General features: G+C 41.3%; 1 protein-coding gene and 1 pseudogene across 1 annotated transcript in view; both read left to right on the top strand.

Moving 5' to 3' along the window:
• Positions 1-23,126, top strand: part of PHF24 (PHD finger protein 24) — a 97,768-nt gene that overhangs the window by 36,862 nt on the left and 37,780 nt on the right. The window lies entirely within an intron of this gene.
• LOC118017990 lies at positions 3,033-4,514 on the top strand (annotated as a pseudogene).

Below are 23,126 nucleotides of genomic sequence, written 5' to 3'. Positions count from 1 at the left end.
AAACAGTATGGCACTGGCACAAAAACAGACACATAGATCAATGGAATAGAAAACTCAAAAATAAATGCACAATTATATCGTCAATTAATCTTTGACAAAGCAGGAAAAAATACCATTCCAGCCACTCTGGAAAACAGTATGGAGATTTCTCAAAAAGTTGAAAATGGGGGCACCTGGGTGGCTCAGTCGGTTAAACATCTGCCTTCAGCTCAGGTCATAATCTCAGGGTCCTGGGATCGAGTCCCGCATCGGGCTCCCTGCTCAGCGGGGAGCCTGCTTCTCTCTCTCCCACTCCCCCTGCTGGTGTTCCCTCTCTCACTATGTCTCTCTCTGTCAAATAAATAAAATCTTTAAAAAATAAAATAAAATAAAATAAAATGGGCAGAAGACATGAATAGTTCTCCAAAGGAGACATCCAGGGTTAGTATCCAAAATATATAAAGAACTGATACAACTCAACACCCAAAAAACAAATAATCAAATTTTTAAAATGGGCAGAAGACATGAATAGTTCTCCAAAGGAGACATCCAGATGGCCAAGAGACTCATGAAAAGATGCTCAACATCACTTACCATCAGGGAAATGCAAACCAAAACCAGATTGAGAGATCACCTCCCACCTCTCAGCATAGCTAAAATAAAAAAACACAAAAAACAAGTGTTGGCGAGGAACTGGAGAAAAAGGAACCCTCTTGCACTGTGATGGGAATGCAAACTATGGAAGACAATATGGAGGTTCCTCAAAAAGTTAAAAATAATTGCACTACTGGGTATTTACCCCAAGGAAAACCCTAAAACCATTACTCCAAAGGATACTTGCACCCCCATATTTATAGCAGCCTTATCTACAATAGCCAAATCATGGAAGCAGCCTGAGTGTCCACCCATAGATGAATGGATAAAAAAGACGTGAGATATATATATATACATCTCCACAATGTAATATTGTTCAGCCATAAAAAAGAATGAAATCTTGCCATTTGCATGGATGGAGCTAGAAAGTATACTTTTAAGTGAAATAAGTCAGTCAGAGAAAGACATACCATATGATTTCACTCGTATGTGAATTTAAGAAACAAAACAGAAGAGCAAAGGGGAAAAAAGGGAGAAACAAAGAAAGAGACTTTTAACTATAGAGAACAAACTGATGGTTACCAGAGGGGAGGTGGGCTGAGGGATGGGTGAAATAGGTGATGGGGATTAAGGAGTGCACTTGTGATGATGCACCCTGGATGATGTATGAAATTGTTGAATCACTATACTTTACACCTGAAATAACAACAACACTGTATGTTAACTACAATGGAATTAAAATGAAATAAAAATAAATAAATAATAAAATTGTAAAAATAATAAAATTTTAAGATCATAATAAGATGGAAGCATAGGCTCTATAAATAAATACATACATACATACATAAATAAGAAGAAAAAAATTTTTAATGAACAAACAAAAAGCAAAATCAGACCTATAAAGACCTTTACAAAGAACAAACTGATGGTTGCCAAGGCGTAGGGGTTGGGGGGAATGGCAAAATATGTGACGGAGAGTGGGAGATACAGGCTTCCTGTTATGGAATGAGTAAATCACAGGAATAAAAGGCACAGGATAAGGAATACAGTCAATGATACTATAATGGCGTTGAATGGTGACAGATGGTAGCTATACTTACGAACATAGAATAAAGCATAGTATAACATATAAACTTGTTGAATAACTGTTGTACACCTGAAACTAATGTAATACTCTGTCAACTATACGAAAAAAAGAAATTTTTAAAAGATTTTTATTTATTTATTTGGCAAAGAGAGAGAAAGAGAGCACAAGCAGGGGGAGCGGCAGGCAGAGGGAAAGCGAGAAGTAGGCTCCCCGCTGAGCAGAGAGCCTGACATGGGGCTCAATCCCAGGACCATGGGATCATGACCTAAGCTGAAGGCAGACGCTTAAGCAACTGAGCCACCCAGGTGCCCCTAAAAAAAAATTTTTTTAATACATACACAATAGCACACACTCTCTAACAGGCCCTCTACTAATTTTTTTTTTTTAACAAACTGCAAACTACCAAACTATGAAGTTTTTTGAAAAATTGGAACAAAGCTTCTCTTTTAATATCTCTGTTTTAAGAAAATCCTGAGATTGTAAGACAGTAAATAAATATAAATTGTTACCGTTTACAACTACTTAGCAATATGTATAAGAACTTTCGAGGTACCTGGGTGGCTCAGTCGGTTAAGCATCTGCCTTTGGCTCAGGTCCTGATCCAAGGGTCCTGGGATCAAGCCCCACATCAGGCTCTCTGCTCAGCAGGGAGCCTGCTTCTCCTTCTCCCCCTGCCTGCCACTCCCCCTGCTTGTGCGCACTCTCTTTCTGTGTCAAATTTAAGTAAAATCTTTAAAAAAAACAACAAACTTTCCTAATGCTGTTCAAAACGAAAGTCAGAAATACAAACAAGGGGCTGGAAAGTAAGATTAGATCAGTTTTTTTTTTAAAGCTACTTTTCTTTGATGTATGTGTTTGAGTTTTAAAATTTTGACCCAACCTCCCACCAGCACTACATTATCACACAAATAAATATAAAATCACACACAAAAAATGCTACTTGTGAAAAAGTAGGGTATCCTGACTGTGTATAGCACTGGAACATAGCCTAACCTTGGGGATGTGGCTGTCAGAGAAAGTTTTGCAGAGGAAGTGACATTTAGATTGAGACCAAAAGAGTGAGTTAATTTGAAGAAAAACATTCTACACAGAGGTAATAATGTATACAGAGGTGTTGAAGTGGGGCACCTGGGTGGTACAGTCGGTTAAGCATCTGACTCTTGGGTTTGGCTCAGGTCATATCAGGGTCGTGAGATCGAGAACCATGATGAGCTCTGTGCTCAGCATGGAGTCTGCTTAAGTCTCTCTCTCTCCCTCTGCCCCTCCCCGCTATTCTCTCTCTCTCAAATAAATAAATAAATCTTAAAAAAAAAACAAAAAACAAAAAAAACAAAGGGAGGCTCGAGCTGCTGTGCACCCAAAAGAGGAATCGGGGCCTGGCGTCCCCTCCTCGCCCCGGGCCGGGCCCTGCCCCACTTTATTCTTCCTGGTTGAGATGGGCTCAGCCAAGAGCGCCCCAGTCACTCCGGTGTGGCCTCTGCCACACAACAAGCTTCTGGCCCGAGTGGCGGACCCCCGTTCACCTAGTGCCGGCATCCTGCGCACTCCCATCTAGGTGGAGAGCTCTCCACAGCCAAACCTACCAGCAGGGGAGCAGCTGGAGGGTCCCAATCAGGCCCAAGACTCAGATCCCCGCTCTCCTACCCTTGGTATTGCGTGGACACCTATGAAGACCAGCAGCGGAGAACCCCCAAGCCCACCGGTGAAACAGCTGAGTGAAGTATTTGAGACCAAAGCCCCCAAATCGAATCTGCCCCCAGAGCCTGTTCTGCCCTTAGAGGCAACTTCATCTTCTGAATTGGACTTGCCTCTGGGCACCCAGTTTTCCCTTGAGGACCAGATGCCACCCTGGAGCCGGACTGAGCTCCCCTCCAAGCAGGTGTTCTCCAAGGAGGAAGCAGGACAACCCTCAGAAGCCCCCATAGCCAGCCAGGGCTCGGACAAGCCCTTGAGAGACCCTGAGACTTCCCGATCTTCAGGTTCTAAGCACAATATACAGAAAGCAAATGGCAAGGTACTACTAGGGAGATCTCCCCTCACAATCCTACAGGATGACAACTCCCCTGGAACCCTGACACCACGACAGGGTAAGCGGCCTTCTCCCCTGAGTGACAATGCTAAGGAGCTAAAGGAAGGGGCCATTCTGGGAACTGGATGACTTCTGAAAACTGGAGGCCGAGTGTGGGAGCAGGGCCAGGACCAGGACCAGGAAAATCAGCACTTTCCAAACTTGGTGGAGAACTAGGCCGAGTATGGCCCCAGCACTGGCTTCACCGGGGGCCTAGTGATGTTGCATCCCCTCAACCCATTCTTTCCCTGGGAGACTGGAAAGGCTTGTTGTCTTCAACCCCCCCTTAAACTCCCAGCTCGGGGACTGAACGCTTTCTTGGGCTCTCTGTGTCTTATGTGTTTCTTGTATATTAAAGAAAGTGGTTTTTAAAAAACAAAACAAACAAACAAAAAAACCCAAAGGTGTTGAAGTGGAAAGAGCTTGCACATGAGGAAGTGAAACAAGCAGTACAGCGTGGTGGTGAAGAGTCCAGGTTCCAAAGTAAAATGGCCTGGATTTGAATCCCAGCTATACCCTCCACTTGCTATGTGACCTTGGATAATTTACATAACCTCTCTGGACCTTGGTTTCCTCATTTATTCCTACCATGTAGGATGTTTGCGAGGAGAGTAATTGTTCAATAAATATTAGTTTATTATTATAATAACTGGTTAAACTAGAATGGTGCTACAGGTATTGGAGAGGTAGGCAGGGCCATAATATCATGGAGGCTTCTAGGCTCTATTATGTGCCTCTGAAACAAATAATACATTATATGTTTAAAAAAAAAAAGAAGACGACAGCAGGAAGGGAAAAATGAAGGGGGGAAAATTGGAGGGGGAGACAAACCATGAGAGACTACGGACTCTGAGAAACAAACTGAGGGTTCTAGAGGGGAGGGGGGTGGGGGGATGGGTTAGCCTGGTGATGGGTATTAAAGAGGGCACGTACTGAATGGAGCACTGGGTGTTATACACAAACAATGAATCATGGAATACTACGTCAAAAACTAATGGTGTAATGTATGGTGATTAACGTAACATAATAAATAAATAAATAAATAAGTAAATACATACATACATACATACATATATACATAAACAGGATGGAGGAGGTGCCTGGGTGACTCAGCCGGTTAAGCGTCTGCCTTCAGCTCAGGTCATGACCTCGGGGTCCTGGGATCGAGTCCCACGTCGGGCTCCGTGCTCAGCAGGAAGTCTGCTTGACCCTCATCCTCTGCCCCTCCTGCTCGTGCTCTCTCTCTCTTAAATAAATAAAATCTTTAAAATAAAAAAAAAATTATGGGCGCCTGGGTGGCTCAGTCGTTAAGCGTCTGCTTTCGGCTCAGGTCATGATCCCAGGGTCCTGGAATCGAGTCCCACATCCGGCTCCCTGCTCGGCAGGAAGCCTGCTTCTCGCTCTCCCACTCCCCCTGCTTGTGTTCCTGCTCTCGCTATCTCTCTCTCTCTGTCAAATAAATAAATAAAATCTTTAAAAATAAATAAATTAATTAAATTAAATTAAATTTTAAAAAAATTAAAAAAAAAAAGAATTTAGGATTCATCCTAAATGCAATGGGAAGACACTGGAGAATTTTAAGCAGAGGTATAATATCCTGAAACTTGTGTTTTAAAACATTAATCAACAAATATTATGCTTCTGCTTTTTGGCAAAAAAGACTCATGAGCTAAACGTTTCCTATCAGTTCAGCCTTCTTTTCATTCTCTCCTTTGCCCCTTGATCTTTTCATGTGTGATAGTTGCTTTCTGGTAAGTTTTAAGTCATTTCAAAGTTCAGCCCTCATAGGAGTGTTCTTCCCCTCCCTGTCCTCCTTCTCAACCACAATGTCCTGTTGTAAGGGAATGCTTATTAGTCTTCCCTGGTAACGTGGAGGTACAGATGGTCTCCATTCTCTTTTTCTGCTGGCCTTCAGTTGAGCTGTTTCATCCCAGTTATCTCTAATCCATCCCTGTCAGTTTCTATCCTTCTAGAATCCATTTGGGATGAACAAGCACCACCACCAGAACTCTGGGGGCATCAATCTCCATTATTGCCATCATCTCAGTAACCCAGGAGTCCGTGGGTCTTGCTGTGTTCACAATATTCTGGGGCCATAGAGGAACTTTTGAATCTCTTATATTCTAGATACAGACCACTAGGAACCAGCAGCATTATTTGGGAAGGTCTACCTAGACACTTGCCTTCACAGATGCTCCCTGGCTGCCAACTCTCCCCTCTCTATCTCCATGTCAAACACAGAGCTTCTCTTAGGCTTGTGCCTGCCACCAAGCTCAAAGGATCTCAGGTCACCCTTCTCCCAGTGTCAATATTTCTACTGCATCTTCCCACCTCCGTATCCCTACTCTCAATAAAAGTGCTTCCTTTTACTTCATCTTCTTCTCTGGAGGGAATTTCCCCTTTACAATATGTCCCCTCTTTAGGTAGGGACCATATTGATGGAATGGCTGCAGAGGAATATGACTGGATTTGGGAAACATGATTGGGATTAGGATGCCCATGAAAAAAAGCCACATTACTTTATTGTCAAAATATCATCTCCAATTATATTGTTTGTCTCAACCACAAGATACAAGCTCCAAGAGGGATGGGTTTCCTTTGTCTGTTTTCTTAACTGCTATATCTCCAGTACCTGTTAATAAATATTTGTGGAAAGAATGAAGAAATAATATGAGCAAACCAATAGATGAGTGATTTTGTGCTGTTGGCACTGGGATCCACTGGAGGATTTTGAGCAGAGGATTGAAGCAGTCAGATTTGCAGGTTATCAAATATTTTGTTATGAACTGTATGGTTGTGTTCCCTCTCCAGATTCATATGTTGAAACCCTAACCCCAATGTGCTGGTATTAGGAAGTGGGGCCTTGGGGCGCCTGGGTGGCTCAGTTGTTAAGCATCTGTCTTCAGCTCAGGTCATGATCTCGGGGTGCTGGGATCGAGCCCCGCATTGGGCTCCCTGCTCTGTGGAAAGCCTGCTTCTCCCTCTCCCACGCCCCCTGCTTGTGTTCCCTCTCTCGCTATGTCTCTGTCAAATAATAAATAAAATATTAAAAAAAAAAAAAAGGAAGTGGGGCCTTTGGAAGGTAAGTAGGATTAGATAAGGTCATGGGTGTGGAGGCCTCACAAATGGGATTAGTTCCCTTAAGGAAATGACTTGCTGTCCGTCTCTGCTTTCTGCCATCTGTGGTTACAGCAAGAAGACAGCCAGGAAGCAGCCCTCACAAGACACTGAATCTACCAGCACCTTAATCTTGGACTTCCCAGCCCCAGAACTGTGAGAATTAATTTCTGTTGTTTATAAGCCACCCAGTCTATTGTTTTTTGATACAGAAGCCCAAGCATACTAAGATAGTCTTCAAGCTATCACAGTCATCATAAGCAGCAGTCTGTATTATCCACCCAAGTAACAGTTATTAACTCTCAAGTACCCATACTCCAGTGAGAGAATACACTACTATAAATATTCAAATCCATGAACAGCCTCCTGAGAAGAACTAAGAAGATGTCACAAACATTAAAACTGCCTCACCTTCTCTCTATCTCTTCTTTTTACCTCCTCCTTCTCCTAACATTAGGGCCCTTTAGTCAGTGGAACTAGCTAGCCATTTGTAACCCTTTCGGAGAATTTCAGCTGAAATCTGGATACCCAGCCCACTCTGATGTGGTATTTGCCTTTCATGCTTAATTTGTCTATAACATTACAAATTTCATACTCCTACATTTCTACTGTTAAAATCATAATACTATTTTAGTACTTCTCTTTTGCAAGTGAAATTAGCATTAACATCTAAAATTGAAAAGTTGTTGGTTGTTGCCCTAATGTGTCTAAGGGCTTAATCCAAGCCTGAAGTCTAAATTCTCAGTGCCTAAGATGACCTATGTTTTGTGCAGGTTTCTCAGCATACTTAAGTGCTACTGTGGACTTATACCTGGGTCTCTTTGTATCAGAGGATGACCAGGTTGACTTTTCCTTTGGTAAAATGGAAAGAACCTGAGATCAGAGACATCATCTGGGAGTATTCTCCTGAAATGTTCTCTTGTTCTTTACCCTTACAGGATTTTCCAACAGAAGGGCAGAGCATGGATGCCTCTCCATTAAAGGAGGCACCAGGAATCCTGTGGGCCTCATGTCTAGAATAAAAAATCTTGGAAGGTTTTTTCTAGATATGCCTCCTAAGGCAAGGGAAATAAAAGCAAAAAATAAACTATTGGGACTACATCAAAGTAAAAAGCTTCTGCACAGCAAAGGAAACAATCAACAAAACAAAAAGACAACCTATTGAATGGGAGAAAATATTTGCAAATGATACATCTGAGAAAGAGTTAGTATCCAAAATATATTAAGAACTTCTACAGCTCAACACCCAAAAAACAAATAACCCAATTAAAAAAATGGGTAGAAGACATGAACAGACATTTCTCCAAAGACATACAGATGGCCAACGGACATGAAAAAATTGAACATTACTCATCATCAGGGAAATGCAAATCAAAACCACAATGAGCTATCATATCACCTCACACCTGTCAAAATGGCTAAAATCAAAAACATGAAATAACAAGTTTTTTAAAGATTTATTTATTTATTTGAGAGAGGGAGGGAGTGGGGGGAGGGGCAGAGAGAGCGAGAGAGAGAGAGAGAGAGAGAGAGAGAGAATCTTAAGCAGGTTCCACACCCAGTGTGAAGCCCTACTCAGGGCTTGATCTGACGACCCTAAGATCACAACCTGAGCCAAAACCAACAGTCAGATGCTTAATTGACTGTGCCACCCAGGCACCCCAAGAAATAAGTTTTGTGAGGATGTGGAGAAAAAGGAACCCTCATGCACTGTTGGTAGGAATATAAACTGCTACAGCCACTATGGAAAACAGTATGGAGGTTCCTCAAAAAATTAAAAATAAAATCACTATATGATTCAATAATCCCACTATTGGGTATTTACCCAAAGAATACAAAAACACTAATTCAAAAAGATATATGCACCCTTATGTTTACTGAAGAATTATTTACAATAGCCAAATTATGGAAGCAACCCAAGTGTCCAACAATAAATAAATGGATAAAGAAGGTATGGTTTATATATATAATGGAATGTTACTCGGCCATAAAAAAGAATGAAATCTTGCCATTTGCAGCAACATGGATGGATCTAGAAGGTATAGTGCTAAGCGAAAGAAGTCCATCAGATAAAGACAAATACCGTATGATTTTACTCATATGTGGAATTTAAAAAACAAAACAAACAAAGAAAAAAGAGACAAGGAACCAGACTCTTAAATATACAAAACAAGCTGGTGATTACAGGGGGTGGGAGGAGATGGGTTAGGGAATGGGTGAAAGAGATGAAGGGGATTGAGCATACACATATCCTTTTTTATTTTTTAGATTTTATTTTTATGTAATCTCAACACAACACAACATGGGGCTCAAACTCACAACCCCGAGACCAACAGTCACATACTCTACTAACTGAGCCAGCCAGGTGCCCCAAGAGTACACATATCTTGATGAGCACTGAGTAATGTATAGGATTGTTGAATCACTATACTGTACACCTTAAATTAATATAACACTGTACAGTAATTATACTGGAACTAAATACATAAATAAAAATTAAAAAAAAAAAGCCTTAGAGTTTTGCAGCTAGTGCTCACGTCCAGAGCAGAATCAAGGTAGTGTCTCAGGAAAGTGGCTAGAAGGAAGCAGAAGAGCCCTAAACATATTCCCATAAAGATCAGGGACATTTACTCCTGGTACTTATGAAGATTTCTAATAATTATGTGACTGTTGTTCTTATTTTATGTAATTTTGCCATTAGGGAGCTAACATTTTAAGCAGAACAAAGAAACTAATAAACTTTTCAGACAGGGCCAGCGACATGCAGAGGAACTTCCCAGATGATCTTTTTGACATCTTTTTCAATTTTATAACTCTATTCTAACCCTAAAAATCTAAAAATTGTTCATAAACTCCTTTCAGCTTCTGAAGAGTAAGGAATACATTAGGAAACTGCATCCCAATTTAGATGTATCTAGGCAAGAACCCAGCCTAAGAAGACATTGGTGGCAGCAGGAAAAGAAAGCAAGAGGCCAAATCCATGACCTATAGAACTCAAAATTAACTTGTTTCAAAATTATCTTGGAAGGGACTCTGGCTTGCATCTCAATCCATAGCCCCAATATCCTAAAAGAAAGAAAAGTGCAAGTCTATGTTGCAGGGGTAGTATTTCTCCAGAAATCACCTAAGTTTGAGAAGGCAACAGCGAGAATCTGAGGCTCCTCTCTAATTCCAGAACCTTCTCTCTGGTCTTCAGGCACCTGACATATCCCAGGGATTGAATCCTGCTTCTGTCTACTCATCTTTTCAGCATAGCCAATATACCTCTCTCTTTATCTCATCTCTTCAAAGCAGGCTCTGGGCTAAGTTCAGAATGCCTTTATGTGTTATTCCCTCCCACTGCTGCCATCCCACTACACTGTCTGCGGCCCCAAGCCATGACCGAATGTCAGGAAACAGCCCATTTTTTTCCATGCTGAAACAGCATGGGAAAATGCTTAGGAAATGTATGCTGAATAAACTATATACAAATATATACTAAGGCAATTTAAAAAGAATAATATTGTAGTGAAATTATGGATAATTCTTCTATTTTTAAAAATTTCAACAGTATTGGGGCACCTGGGTGGCTCAGTTGGTTAAGCAACTGCCTTCAGCTCAGGTCATGATCCCGGAGTCCTGTGATCAAGTCCCACATTGGGTTCCCTGCTCAGCAGGGAGTCTGCTTCTCCCTCTGACCCTCCCCCCTCTCATGCTCTCTCTCTCTCGTATTCTCTCTCTCTCTCAAATAAATAAATAAAAATCTTAAAAAAAAAAATTTCAACAGTATTATTTACATAATCATAAATAAAATACTTGCTTTTCAAAATGTTCTAAATTCATAAGTATATTTATTTTTAAAATAAAATATATAATTATACATTTAAATACTTTTATAAAAATGAATAGCTTATAAATACTTAACCTACTGCTATAATAAAAAAACTATTTTTATATAAAAATCAGAAATAAGTTTCCCACATATTTTCTAAATATACCCTCATCATGCTTCTATCCTCTCTATCAAGATAACTCCCACTGGAATGTAAACCCACCATCATGATAATGTGAGTCCTCTCCCTCCTACCAAAATATAAACTTTGTGAGATCAGGAAGCCCTTCTTGTTTACCACTGTATCCCTAGCTCCAGCAACACTGCATGGTAAATGGTAGTCACTCAGTAAATATTGCTGAGTAAGTGAATGTATATCTGCATGCATCTTTATCCAAAGACAGGAACACTAATGTAATCAAATGGAAGCAAAAAGAATGCATACATTATATGGGTCTTATTACAGTATTGATAAGGGGTAATGTTTATTAAGCATTTATTAATATACAAGGCACTAGGCTAAATACTTGATACGTAAAAATATGATATAGGTACTATTATTAATTTTATTTTTTAAAAACCTGGAGGAAAATGAATTTGAGAGGTTAGTATTATTACATACCTACATATATCTTTTTTGTAAAGATTTATTTATTTGAGAGAGAGAGAAAGAGTATGTGCACAGGAAGAGGGCGAGAGGGAGGGGGAGAAGCAGACTTCTGGCTGAGTGAGGAGCCCGACTCAGGACTTGATTTCATGACCCTGAGATCAGATCCTGGGGGGAGGCACAGAGGGAGAGGGAGAGAAAAAATCTGAAGCAGACTCTGCACTGAGTGTGGAGCCCAATGCAGGGCTCCATCTCATGACCCTGAGATCATGACCTGAGCCGAAAGCAAGAGTCCGACACTTAACCAACTGAGCCACCCAGGTGCCCCTACCTATATCTTTTTTAATTTACAAAACCCCTGATTCATCTTTATGAGTTGTTCTTCATAATAAAATTATAGAGTAAGACAATGTTCAAGTTCTGCCTTTGGATTCTCAAAATCACACAGTGAGTGAAAGAGCTGCAGTAAGGATTTTGATTCCTTAATCCTAATCTGTGGCCAAGGCAGCTCATATTTCTTCCCAGAAGATAAAAACAAACATTTGTAGTAATGTTGCCTATGTCACAAGGCTCTGGTGAGGGAGAGTTAATAAGTGATTACAAAATTCTGAGTAACTACAAACTGCTGTAGAAATGCAAAACATCTCTAACAACAGTAATTAATTTTAATCATCATCTCTTTTCTATGTGCAGCTGTCTCTCAAAATTCACTTTGAGGGTTTAATCACCACATCTCAACAAATAAAGTAACTGCCCTCTTTCTCAGACCCTACCAAGAAGCTACCCCCAGCTGCTGAAGTTCTTCTCCTCCCCACCCCTATACATTTCCTACTCCCAGGTGATTAGCACAGGCTGAATGCTGACATTAATCAGAAAAATAGTACAGACTGAGACTTGAGCCTTTCAAAATCCCTGAATTTCACTTTTTAAATTTCAAGTTTTTATTTAAATTGTAGTTAACATATATGGTAAAATTGGTTTCAGGTGTAGAATTTAGTGATTCATCACTTACATATACCATCCAGTGCTCATCACAAGCGCCCTCCTTCATACCCATCACCCATTCAGCCCATCCCCCGCCCACCTCCCTCCATCAACCCTCCGTTTGTTCTCTATCGTTAAGAGTCTCTTATAGTTTGCTTCCCTCTCTCCCTTTTCTCCCCCCTTCCCCATGTTCATCTGTTTTGTTTCTTAAATTCCACATATGAGTGAAATCATATGGTATTTGTCTTTCACTGACAGACTTATTTCGCTTAGCATAATACACTCTAGCTCCATCCATGTCATTGCAAATGGCAAGATTTCATTCTTTTTGATGGCTGAGTAATATTGTGTAAACTACATCTTTTTTTTTAAAGATTTTATTCATTTATTTGTCAGAGAGAGAGAGAGCACAAGCAGGGGGAGTGGCAGGCAGAGGGAGAAGCAGACTCCCCACTGAGCAGGGAGCCCGATGCGGGATTCAATCCCAGGACCCTGGGATCATGACCTGAGCTGAAGGCAGATGCTTAACCAACTGAGCCACCCAGGCATCCCTACCACATCTTCTTTATCCATTTATCAGCTGATGCACATTTGGGCTCTTTCCATAGTTTGGCTATTGTTGATAATGCTGGTAGAAACACTGGGGTGCAATGTGTTACCCAAAGCAATCTATACATTTAATGCAATCCCTATCAAAATACCACCAGCATTTTTCACAGAGTTAGAACAAACAATCCTAAAACTTGTATGTGAAATAGCCAAAGCAATCTTGAAAAAAAAAAAAAAAAGCAAAGCTGGAGGCATCACAATTCTGAACTTCAAGCTATATTACTTTTTTTTTTTTTGACAGAGAAAGAGACAGCGAGAGAGGCAACACAAGCAAGGGGAGTGAGAGAGGGAGAAGCAGGCCTCCCGCTGAGCAGGGAGCCCGATGCGGGGCTCGATCCCAGGACCCTGAGATCATGACCTGAGCCGAAGCAGTCGCTTAACCAACTGAGCCACCCAGGCGCCCCAAGCTATATACAAAGCTGTAGTCATCAAGACAGCATAGTACTAGAACAAAAACAGACACATAGATCAATGGAACAGAAGAGAGAACCCAGAAATGGACCCACAACTCTATGATCAACTAATCTTCGACAAAGCAGGAAACAATATCCAATGGAAAAAAGATAGTCTCAACAAATGGGGTTGGGAAAACTGGACAGCCACACACAGAAGATGAAACTGGACCACTTTCTTATACCATATACAAAAATAAACTCAAAATGGATGAAAGACCTAAATGTGAGACAGGAAACCATCAAAATCCTAGAGGACAACACAGGCAGCAACCTCTTTGACCTCAGCTGCAACAACTTCTTACTAGACACGTTGCCAGAGGCAAGGGAAACAAAAGCAAAAATGAACTATTGGGACCTCATCAAGATGAAAAGCTCCTGCGAAATGAAGAAACAATCAACAAAACTAAAAGGCAGCCTACAGAATGGGAGAAAATATTTGCAAGTGACATATCAGAGAAAGGGTTAGTATCCAAAATCTATAAATAACTTATCAAACTCAACACCCAATAAATAAGTAATCCAGTTAAGAAATGGGCAGAAGATGGGGCGCCTTGGTGACTCAGTCAGTTAAGCATCCAACTCTTGGTTTCAGCTCAGGTCATGATCTTGGGGTGGTGAGATGGAGCCCCATGTCGGGTTCTGCACTCAGTGGGGAGTCTGCTTGAGATTCTCTCTCTCCTTCTCCCCCTGCCCCTCCCACTGCTCACACTCTCTCTCTAAAATAAATGTCTTTATTTTTATTTTTTTATTTTTATTTTTTTAAAGATTTTATTTATTTGACAGAGAGAGATATAGCGAGAGAGGGAACACAAGCAGCGGGAGTGGGAGAGGGAGAAGCAGGCTTCCCGCGGAGCAGGGAGCCCGATGCGGGGCTCGATCCCAGGACCCCTGGGGTGACTGGGTGGCTCAGTCGTTAAGCATCTGACTTCGGCTCGGGTCATGGTCCCCGGGTCCTGGGATCGAGCCCCGCATCGGGCTCCCTGCTCCGCGGGAAGCCTGCTTCTCCCTCTCTCATCTCCCTGCTTGTGTTCCCTCTCTTACTGTGTCTCTGTCAAATAAATAAATAAAATCTTTAAAAAAAAATTTTTTTTAATATTTAAAAATAAAAATCAGGCACACTAAGAGATCAACAAAAATAACTAATAATAAAATAGAATAATTGTAACAATATACTGTAATAAAAGGTTTATGAATGTGATCTCTCTCAAAATATTTTATTGTAATGTATTTTCCCTTCTTCTTGTAATGATGGGAAATGATAAAATGCCTACATGATGAGATGAAATGAGATAAATGACATAAGCGTTGTGACATACTGTTAAGCTACTATTGACATTCTGATGCTGCATCAGGAGGATCATCTGCTTCCAGACTGCGAGTAATGGAAACCACAGATAATGGGCTTCTTGAGTAGTAGTAACAGAGGACATATGGCCACAAAACAAAAAATATTTAGTATCTGGCCCAATATAGAAGTAGTTTGCCAACCCCTGATAGGGTGAGGCCTGAGTTCTAGAGCACTCCAATAAATAAGAAATATGAGGGGTGCCTGGGTGGCTCAGTCAGTTGAGCATCCACCTCTTGATTTCAGCTCAGGTCATGATCTCAGGGTCGTGAGATTGAGCCCCATGTCAGGCTCTGTGCTGGGCGTGGAACCTCCTTAAGATTCTCTTTCCCAGACATACAAATGGCCAATAGACACTTGGAAAAATACTCAACATCACTCAGCATCAGGGAAATACAAATCAAAACCACAATGAGATACCACTTCACACTGGTCAGAATGGCTAAAATTAACAACTCAGGAAACAACAGAAGTTGGCAAGGATGTGGAGAAAGGGGAACCCTCTTACACTGTTGGTGGGAATGCAAACTGGTCAGCAGTTTGGAAGACAGACATATTGTCTGGAAGACAGTATGGAAGTTCCTCAAAAAGTTAAAAATAGAGCTACCCTATGACCCAGCAATTGCACTATCAGGTATTTATCCAAAGGATACAAACACAGTGATTTGAAGTGATTATAGCAGCAATGTCCACAAGAGCCAAAATATGGAAAGAGCCCAGATGTCCACTGACGGATGAATGGATAAAGAAGATGTGGTGTACACACACACACAGGAATATTACTCAGCCATTAAAAAGAATGAAATCTTGCCATCTGCAACATCGATGGAACTAGAGGGTATTATGCTAAGTGAAATAAGTCAGTCAGAGGAAGACAAATATATGATTTCACTCATATATGGAATTTAAGAAACCAAACAAATGAACTTGGGGAAGGGAAGGAAAAATAAGACAAAAACAGAGAGGGAAACAAACTATAATAGACTCTTAACTCTAGGAAAAAAACTGAGGGTTGCTGGAGGGGAGGTGGTGGGGGGGATGGGATAACTGGGTGATGGGCATTTAGGAGGGCACTTGATGTAATGAGCACTGGGTGTTATATGCAACTAATGAATCACTAAATTACCTCTGAAACTAATAATACGCTATATGTTAATTAAATTGAATTTTTAAAAAAAGATTCTCTCTTTGCCTCTCCCTCTGCTCCTCCCACCCTCACTCCCCCTCTCTAAAAAAATTTGTATTTTGAGAAAGAGCAGTTCATGATATGGCAGAAAACCAGGGAAATGTGGGTCTCCAAAGATAGGTGAAGACAAAGGCCATTTTTAAGGTAAGAGGGAGTGATCAAGTATGTTAATATTGCCTGGAGGACAAGCAAAATGAACTGAGAAAATGAAAGTTGAACTTCATAACCTAAAGGCCACCAGGGATCTTCACAAGAACATTCTCTTTGGAACGGTAGGAAATGATGTGGGAGTTCAACAAAGAATGGGAAGAGAGGCAGTGGAGGCAGGTAAGAGTTTTGCTAGGAAGAACAGAGAAACGGATCAGGAAAAGGTGAATGAATTCCATAGGCACAGCACCTGGGCCCCAAAATCCAGATAGCCCTTGGTTTTCATTTCAGTGTTAACCATTAAAATTTTGTGTTTTATTTAATAAAAAAGAGGAAACCTTATAAAATAATAGATGATTTTGTGTGGAGAGACATGTTCTAATAAGATAACAAGTATAAAGGCATATGGTTTCTCTTATAAAACAAAATTTAACTCTTTCATAATTTAACTCTCCAAGGAGACTTTCCAGGCAGCAAAGGGCAAGCTCAGCAAAGCTGCTCCAACTGTGTTTTCTGAGATTCTCTTTCCCCAGGGAGACTCTTTAACTTCAAGAACTGTCACAGACCCCAGGAATACAAATATTCTTCCTTTCACATTCTGGTACAAGTGTAGTCAAAAACTCCTCCTACCTTTGCAAGGTAGAGACAGACTGGAATATTCAAAAGCCTTTCCAGGAGACTAAGGGAGAATGAAGCAATCAGAAAGGGCAGAGGCAGGAAAACAGGAATATGAAATTTAGGCACACAGGCTTTGAAGTCAGATAATCTTGGATTCAAATCATTGCTCTGCCACTAAGTGGCTATATAACTTTGTGCAGGTTACTTAACTTCTCTGAAGCATAGTTTCTTCATCTATACAATGGGTAAATTTATACCTACCTGTGTTCATTCAGGGCCTCCAAGAAGTAAACACCAAGATCAGATCAGACTTGCAAGAAATTGGTGGGAATGCTTATGAAAGAAAATGGAGAGGGAGCTGGGGAAGGATGAGATCTGTCAGACAATGATACACATCTGACCCATAGGAAGGAGAAATGGAAAGAAGGTAGGATAGGAAGAGCCTTAGACTGCCATGAAGCTTTCAGAAATTTTCTCGGGCCAAAACCATCAGCCAGAGGAGTCCTCTGTCTCACAGGAATGGGCCTGCTGCAATATCCCCGCTGTGCACCTCACTGGCTAAAAAAGACCGCAGGAAACAGCCTCAGAGCAAATGCAGTGTTGTATTTAGAATATAGCAGTTGGGGACATCAGTCAATTATGCCCCCCACAGTAGGAGATCTGAGAGGCACATTCTCATAGTTGTACACATCTCCCTCTCTACAGGGGATTGTGGAGCAGTTCCACCTTGGTTCCCAGGGGCCTTTCTTCTTGAGGAAGGGCCAGGTTTAGTGGAATGAATTACAGCCCTCATCACTGCTGTTGATTTCAGGCCTGCAACTGATACTCATACTCTGCCTTCTCCATTCTAAATTCTCCTCACTGTCATCTGTCACCTTGGCTGGTCTTGGTGGCCTACCTGGTGGTGTGACCTGAGCCTTCATTCCTGAAGGGTCTGGTAATCATACAGTTAGTAATCACACCCTTCTCAGGATGGAGTTGCTGCATGTGTCCATTCAATGGGACAAGGGAATACCAGGAGACACCCAACTGCATCACATAGATTCCACACATATTCCCTCCCTGTCCCTATTGTAAAAAAGCAGCCTTACCTTTTCCTGCTGATCAGGGTCATCTACCTTTGCCAATATTGGTGACACCTCTTCTCTCAGGCTGGTCCCTGGATACAAGGAATCCAAAATTGTCCTCATGGCAGCCATAGCTTATAGTTCAGTGGGAGTTTTGCAGCATCCCCTAGCAAGAATTACACCTTCTTAGGGAATCAGGACCTCCAACTTTGCAAAGCTCAGAGCTGCAGGAACAGAAAATACAAAGTCCCCTATTGGGTCATTGTGAGTAACTGGTAAATGGAGTTACTCCTGCTTGCACCCCTTGGTTCCCAGACCTGTGTATTCTTCCCATTGGGGACCTAGCACCAAAATTTTCTCTATATATTTCCTATCCTTTTAGAGGGTTATCACAAAGCTGGAACTTTAGCTGTGCCTTTAAAAGACTGTTCCAACATTTTCTAAGGCCAGCTGCCCCTGGATGGTGCAATATATGACCAGTGGGCCCATGCCCACTTCACATATCCTGTACTGTGAGGGGGGTTCCATGTTTGGATACTAAGCTGTGTGAAAATCCTGCTTGTAGATTAGGCATTCCATAGGCCCCTAAATAGTGATGGTGGTCAAGGCACTACAGGTAGGAAATGAAAACTCATACCCAAAACAAGTCACCTATCCCATCTATCCCTATTCACCTATCCCTAACCACTGGCCCTTCCATTATAGATAAGGCCCAATGTAGTTGACTTGCCACCAAGTAGCTGGTTGGCTTCCTCAAAGAATAGTGCCCCATCAAGGGCTCAGCCTTGATCTCTAATGTTGACAAGTTGAACATTCAGAGGCAGCAATAGTCAGGATTGTAAAGGTCTGCACTGTGATTCTCCCACTATAGCTTAACAAAATCTCCATACTGCATCTTTTCCCATCATCGACACTTCCAACACCAGAGGGTTCTCCAGATCCTATTGGCAGAGCCCTTTTCTTTTCCAGGTCTCACTCAGAGCTGGCAATCTTCCATGTTATCTGGTATATGAACCAAAGCAATGATCCTAGGTGTAGAATATATTGCTTCCAGAACTCAAAGAGGACTACTGGCACTGTGCTTCCATCTTTGTGGTAGGGAATAAAAGATGCTGCAATTTTTTACTTTGGAGAGCTATCCCAACATACTCCTGACCATTAGATTCCTAAAACTTTCATTGAAATGGCAGGTTCCTTAATCTTTGTAGGATTTATCTCCCACCATCTGGAGCACATCAGCATGCCATCGATGAAATGGATCAGTGTGATGGTTCTGTGGAATACCTAGGCAGTCCAGATCTCATCAAACTATATTATGACAGTGGGCAGGAAATTTGACATAGCCCTGAGCCCAAAGTATAAATGAATACTGTTGGTCATCTCACATGAATACAAACTGTTCCTGATCCTCTTTCCTGATTGAAATTGAAAAGAATTGCTTTTGTCAATCAATGGCCATATATCATATATCTGAAGATTTATCGATCTGCTCTAGCAATTAGGCCATATCTGGCACAGTAGATATGATGAAGGCTACTGCTTGTTTAAGCCAGCAATAGTCTTCAGTCATTCTCCAGGGATGTGATATTGTTTCTGATTTACTATCTTGGCTGGGAAAGGAAGGAAGGTGAAGGAACAGTTTCAAAGGTTTCTACTTGGCTTTCCTCATTCTATCTTTTACCCTACAGACTAAGAACCTAATGTGAGGCTTATTCTAACATTCAAGTATATCAATGCAATCAGGAACAGACAAAATGACCACTGGGTGCCTCCACTAACCTAGCAGGCCCATTCTGAGCAGACTTTACTGAGGACTTAATTTATTACTCAGTCCCTGTAGGCCCTCCCTTTTATTAGAACTATAATGATGCTTTGGGTCTCCAGGTATCAGTGACAACTCAGACCGTGTGTCTAATAGTTCCCAAAATGTCTCATCAGTTTATCCTCCCCAGTATACAATCACCCAAGTAAACTGTCAGAGGTACCTTTCAAAAAAGAACTAGGGGAATAGTATGTACTTGCCATGGTATTGCTACTTCTTTTTCTGCCAGAGACATCATGCTCTATTACCATCTCTACAATTCTGTGCAGCTCAAGTCCCTTGGCTGTACCCTCAGATCTTGAAGGTCATTATAATTATTGCAGCCTCCATTACATTGAAAGTCATCATCCCTACAGATATTAATGAGCCCCACTTTGTAACCACCTCTTCTACAATCAGGCCTGACCTGCAGAGAAGAGCCACAACTAATGATGCTGATGCTATTCCCACTAGTGCTTTCCTGATGGCCTCATGAATGGTGTGTCTTCTGAGCCCTCCCATAGAACAAAATCAACCGGTATGTTTTGTGGCCTCACATAACACAGCCATTCCTGCTTGCCCACTTTCCTTAGCCTCTTTATTCCTTCTACTATCTGCCAGGATAGCTCAAGCATTTCCACTTCATTCAACATTGGCCATTCCTCTCTTAAAGACTCTAAGAACCACCTCATCCTCTAGGGTTCTTGCCAATGTGTTAAATCCTGTGACCTCAAAAAATGGTCTATAAGTCTATGAATTCCTATCCAGTTTTACAGTCTAACCCCCTTATAAAGTACCCTCAAAATACAATCCCAGGTATACCACCATGCTTCTGCTAGCTAATTCTTGCAGTTCCTTCAGTGTATAACATCTTTCCTCTCTTACCAGGTCCAGCATTTCCCTGGCCAGGTTGTGCTAGTATTTAACCCAAAGTTATTGACCTACCGGCCAGGAGAGGAGGTAGGGCTGCTGAGAGGGCACCTGCTGCCTTATGGGAGAAGGGATTATACAACTTATATTATAATACAACGTCTATCAATGCAAAAGTGCTAGCTCTTACCATAGAAGAGTAGGCCACCTCTGCAAATTCTTAAGATTTGAGGGGAGTCTTTAGAAGCATTCATTCAGATGTCCCTATCCCATAAATCAGGGTCCCAGGTTTTCCCAGCCAGGACTCTTACCTTAGCATAACAGACCTGCCTTGACTGATAATTTAAATGTCTCTGGAGTTTGGGGCACGTGGGTGGCTCAGTTGGTTAAGCATTTGACTCTTGGTTTTGGCTCAGGTCATGATCTTAGGGTCATGGGATCAAGCCCCATGTTGGGCTCCACACTCAGCAGGGAGTCTGCTTGAGATTCTCTCCCTCCATCTGCCCCTCCCCCTTCCCTCCACTCACATGCACACTCAAGCACTCTCTCTCTAAAATAAATAAATAAATCTTTTAAAAAATGTTTCTGGAGCTCTGCCATTCTAATCAGATCATGTTTGCTGCTCAGCTATGTCCTCTCTTCCACTGCAGTGTATAAGGGTTCTCATACTTAGACTTTAACTATTTAATAGCCTTCTGATTCTCATCCCTCTGCAAAGTGAGTGTCCATTCAGCTTAGCAGTAGCCAACCAACTCCACTGTCTTTGTATGCATTGTTCTCCCCATATCTTTCAAATGACTGAATCAAAGTCAAAAAATTAGCAAAGTCAATCCTCTCAACCAGGAATTTTTCCCAGTAGCAACTGGCCCACCACTGTGTACCAGGGACTATTCATACTTCACATATCACTCAAGAGGGAATAATTTTTACCCACTGAGAAACAGGTGAACCATATCCAGAATCCCATCTTACCACCTGTTTTCTTGGGCCATGTGTATTGGTTGAATCATCTAAGGAGAGAATTCAAGATAAAATTAGATACACAAGAGATCTGTGGTGGGAGCAAGATGAACTCCTGTGAGGGAAAATGGGGAGGGAACCAGAGAAGAGTGAGGGACCTATCAGAACATGATACAGGTCTGTCCCCTTGTATAAGAGAGGCAGAAAAAAGAAAGGTTGGGTAAGAAGAGTCTTAGATGGCCATTCAGTCGAAAGAAAATTTTGGTAAGGCCAATGGGAGATCGTTAAGCCAAAGGAAGCTGCCAAAGGAGTCCTCCATCTTGCAGGACTGGCCTGCCTTAGTTAAGGCTGATGTGCTCAGTCATTGGCTAAGAACAGTTGGTGGGAAGTGTGGCCTTAGTGCAAATGCAGTGGTAGGTTCAGCATGCAGCAGCATGTGAGTGGAAGGAGCTACGCAGAGAGGAAAACCAGACCTAAGAGATGACATTTTTTAAGAACCTACAGTCAGCTCCACCCCTGACATCCCAATTACATAAACCTTTGTTTGAATTTGTTTTCCTTTGTTCAAATTTGTTTGAATTGGGCTTCTGTCTTTGTAAGTGAAAGAGAACTCAGATACCTAAGGAGAGAATTAATTTGATAAATAAGTTTGAGGTAATCAAAGGAAGATTAAAAGGAGTCAATGTCAGAATAAGAAAGCCTATATTTCCAAACTAACAGATAAGCACATATGGTACATAAAAGTATATACCGTCTCTATTATGTCCACGTGTCTATAGGTTTAAGAGAATACTGTTTATGAAATTTGGATTCCAGCACTGAACAATTTTATAATTTTGGGCAATATAATAACTGATATTTATTAAGTGCATACTTGATGCCAAGCATGACCCTAAGAGCTTTATATGCATTACTTTATTTAACCACTATTTCACAGATGAAGAGAAGACTATGACTCAGAAATATTAAGAAACCACCTCTGGGGTGCCTGGTTGGCTCAGCTGGAGGAGGGTGTGACTCTTGATCTTAGTGTCATGAGTTTGAGCCCCACATTGAGTGTGGAGATTACTTAAAAATAAATAAACTTAAAAAAAAAAAAAAAGGAACCACCCTCAAGGGCACATATCTACTAAATGCAGTTTTAGGATCTGAATACAGATCTCTCTGACTCCAGAACCCATGCCCTTTACCAGCATATTATATGGCCTCTCTTGAAGTCAATTTGTGTCTATTACCCGAGGCTAAAATGCTTTAAAATTCACAGATGTCATTTCACTAACATTCATAATCCCTCTACTCGCTGGAGTTCTTAAAAACTATGGAATAATTATGAATATCTGTTTTTCAGATAATAAAATTTCTGGCTTGGGGTGCCGGGGTGGCTCAGTTGGTTAAGCAGCTGCCTTCCGCCCGGGTCATGATCCCAGGGTCCTGGGATCAAGTCCCACATCAGGCTCCTTGCTCAGCAAGGAGCCTGCTTCTCCCTCTCTCTCCTTCTGCTTGTGCTCTGTCAAATAAATAAAATCTTAAAAAATAAATAAATAATAAATAAAATTTCTGGCTATATTTAATAACTTAGAGCTAGAATATGGAGCTCCTACTCCACCTGAAGTCTAACATTGACAATTTCACACAGACAGTGCAAACTGATTTGATATAAATGGTAAATCTTGTATAGAGGCACCAAGAACACAAAAGTTTGTAGTTACTTTCTGAGGGATTTATCCTCTTTTCATCAGAATCCCCAGAAGACTGGAAAATATACAGTCTCTTTCCCTGCCCTTTGCAATCATTTTGTCCAAGGTATTTAAAGGAAATTTA

Source organism: Mirounga leonina, unplaced genomic scaffold (assembly GCF_011800145.1).
Source record: "Mirounga leonina isolate KUSES-001 unplaced genomic scaffold, KU_Mleo_1.0 Mir_170, whole genome shotgun sequence".
Lineage (NCBI taxonomy): Eukaryota > Metazoa > Chordata > Mammalia > Carnivora > Phocidae > Mirounga > Mirounga leonina.
The sequence above is the reverse complement of the archived record's forward strand: the minus strand, read 5'-3'. Positions and strand labels throughout refer to the sequence as shown.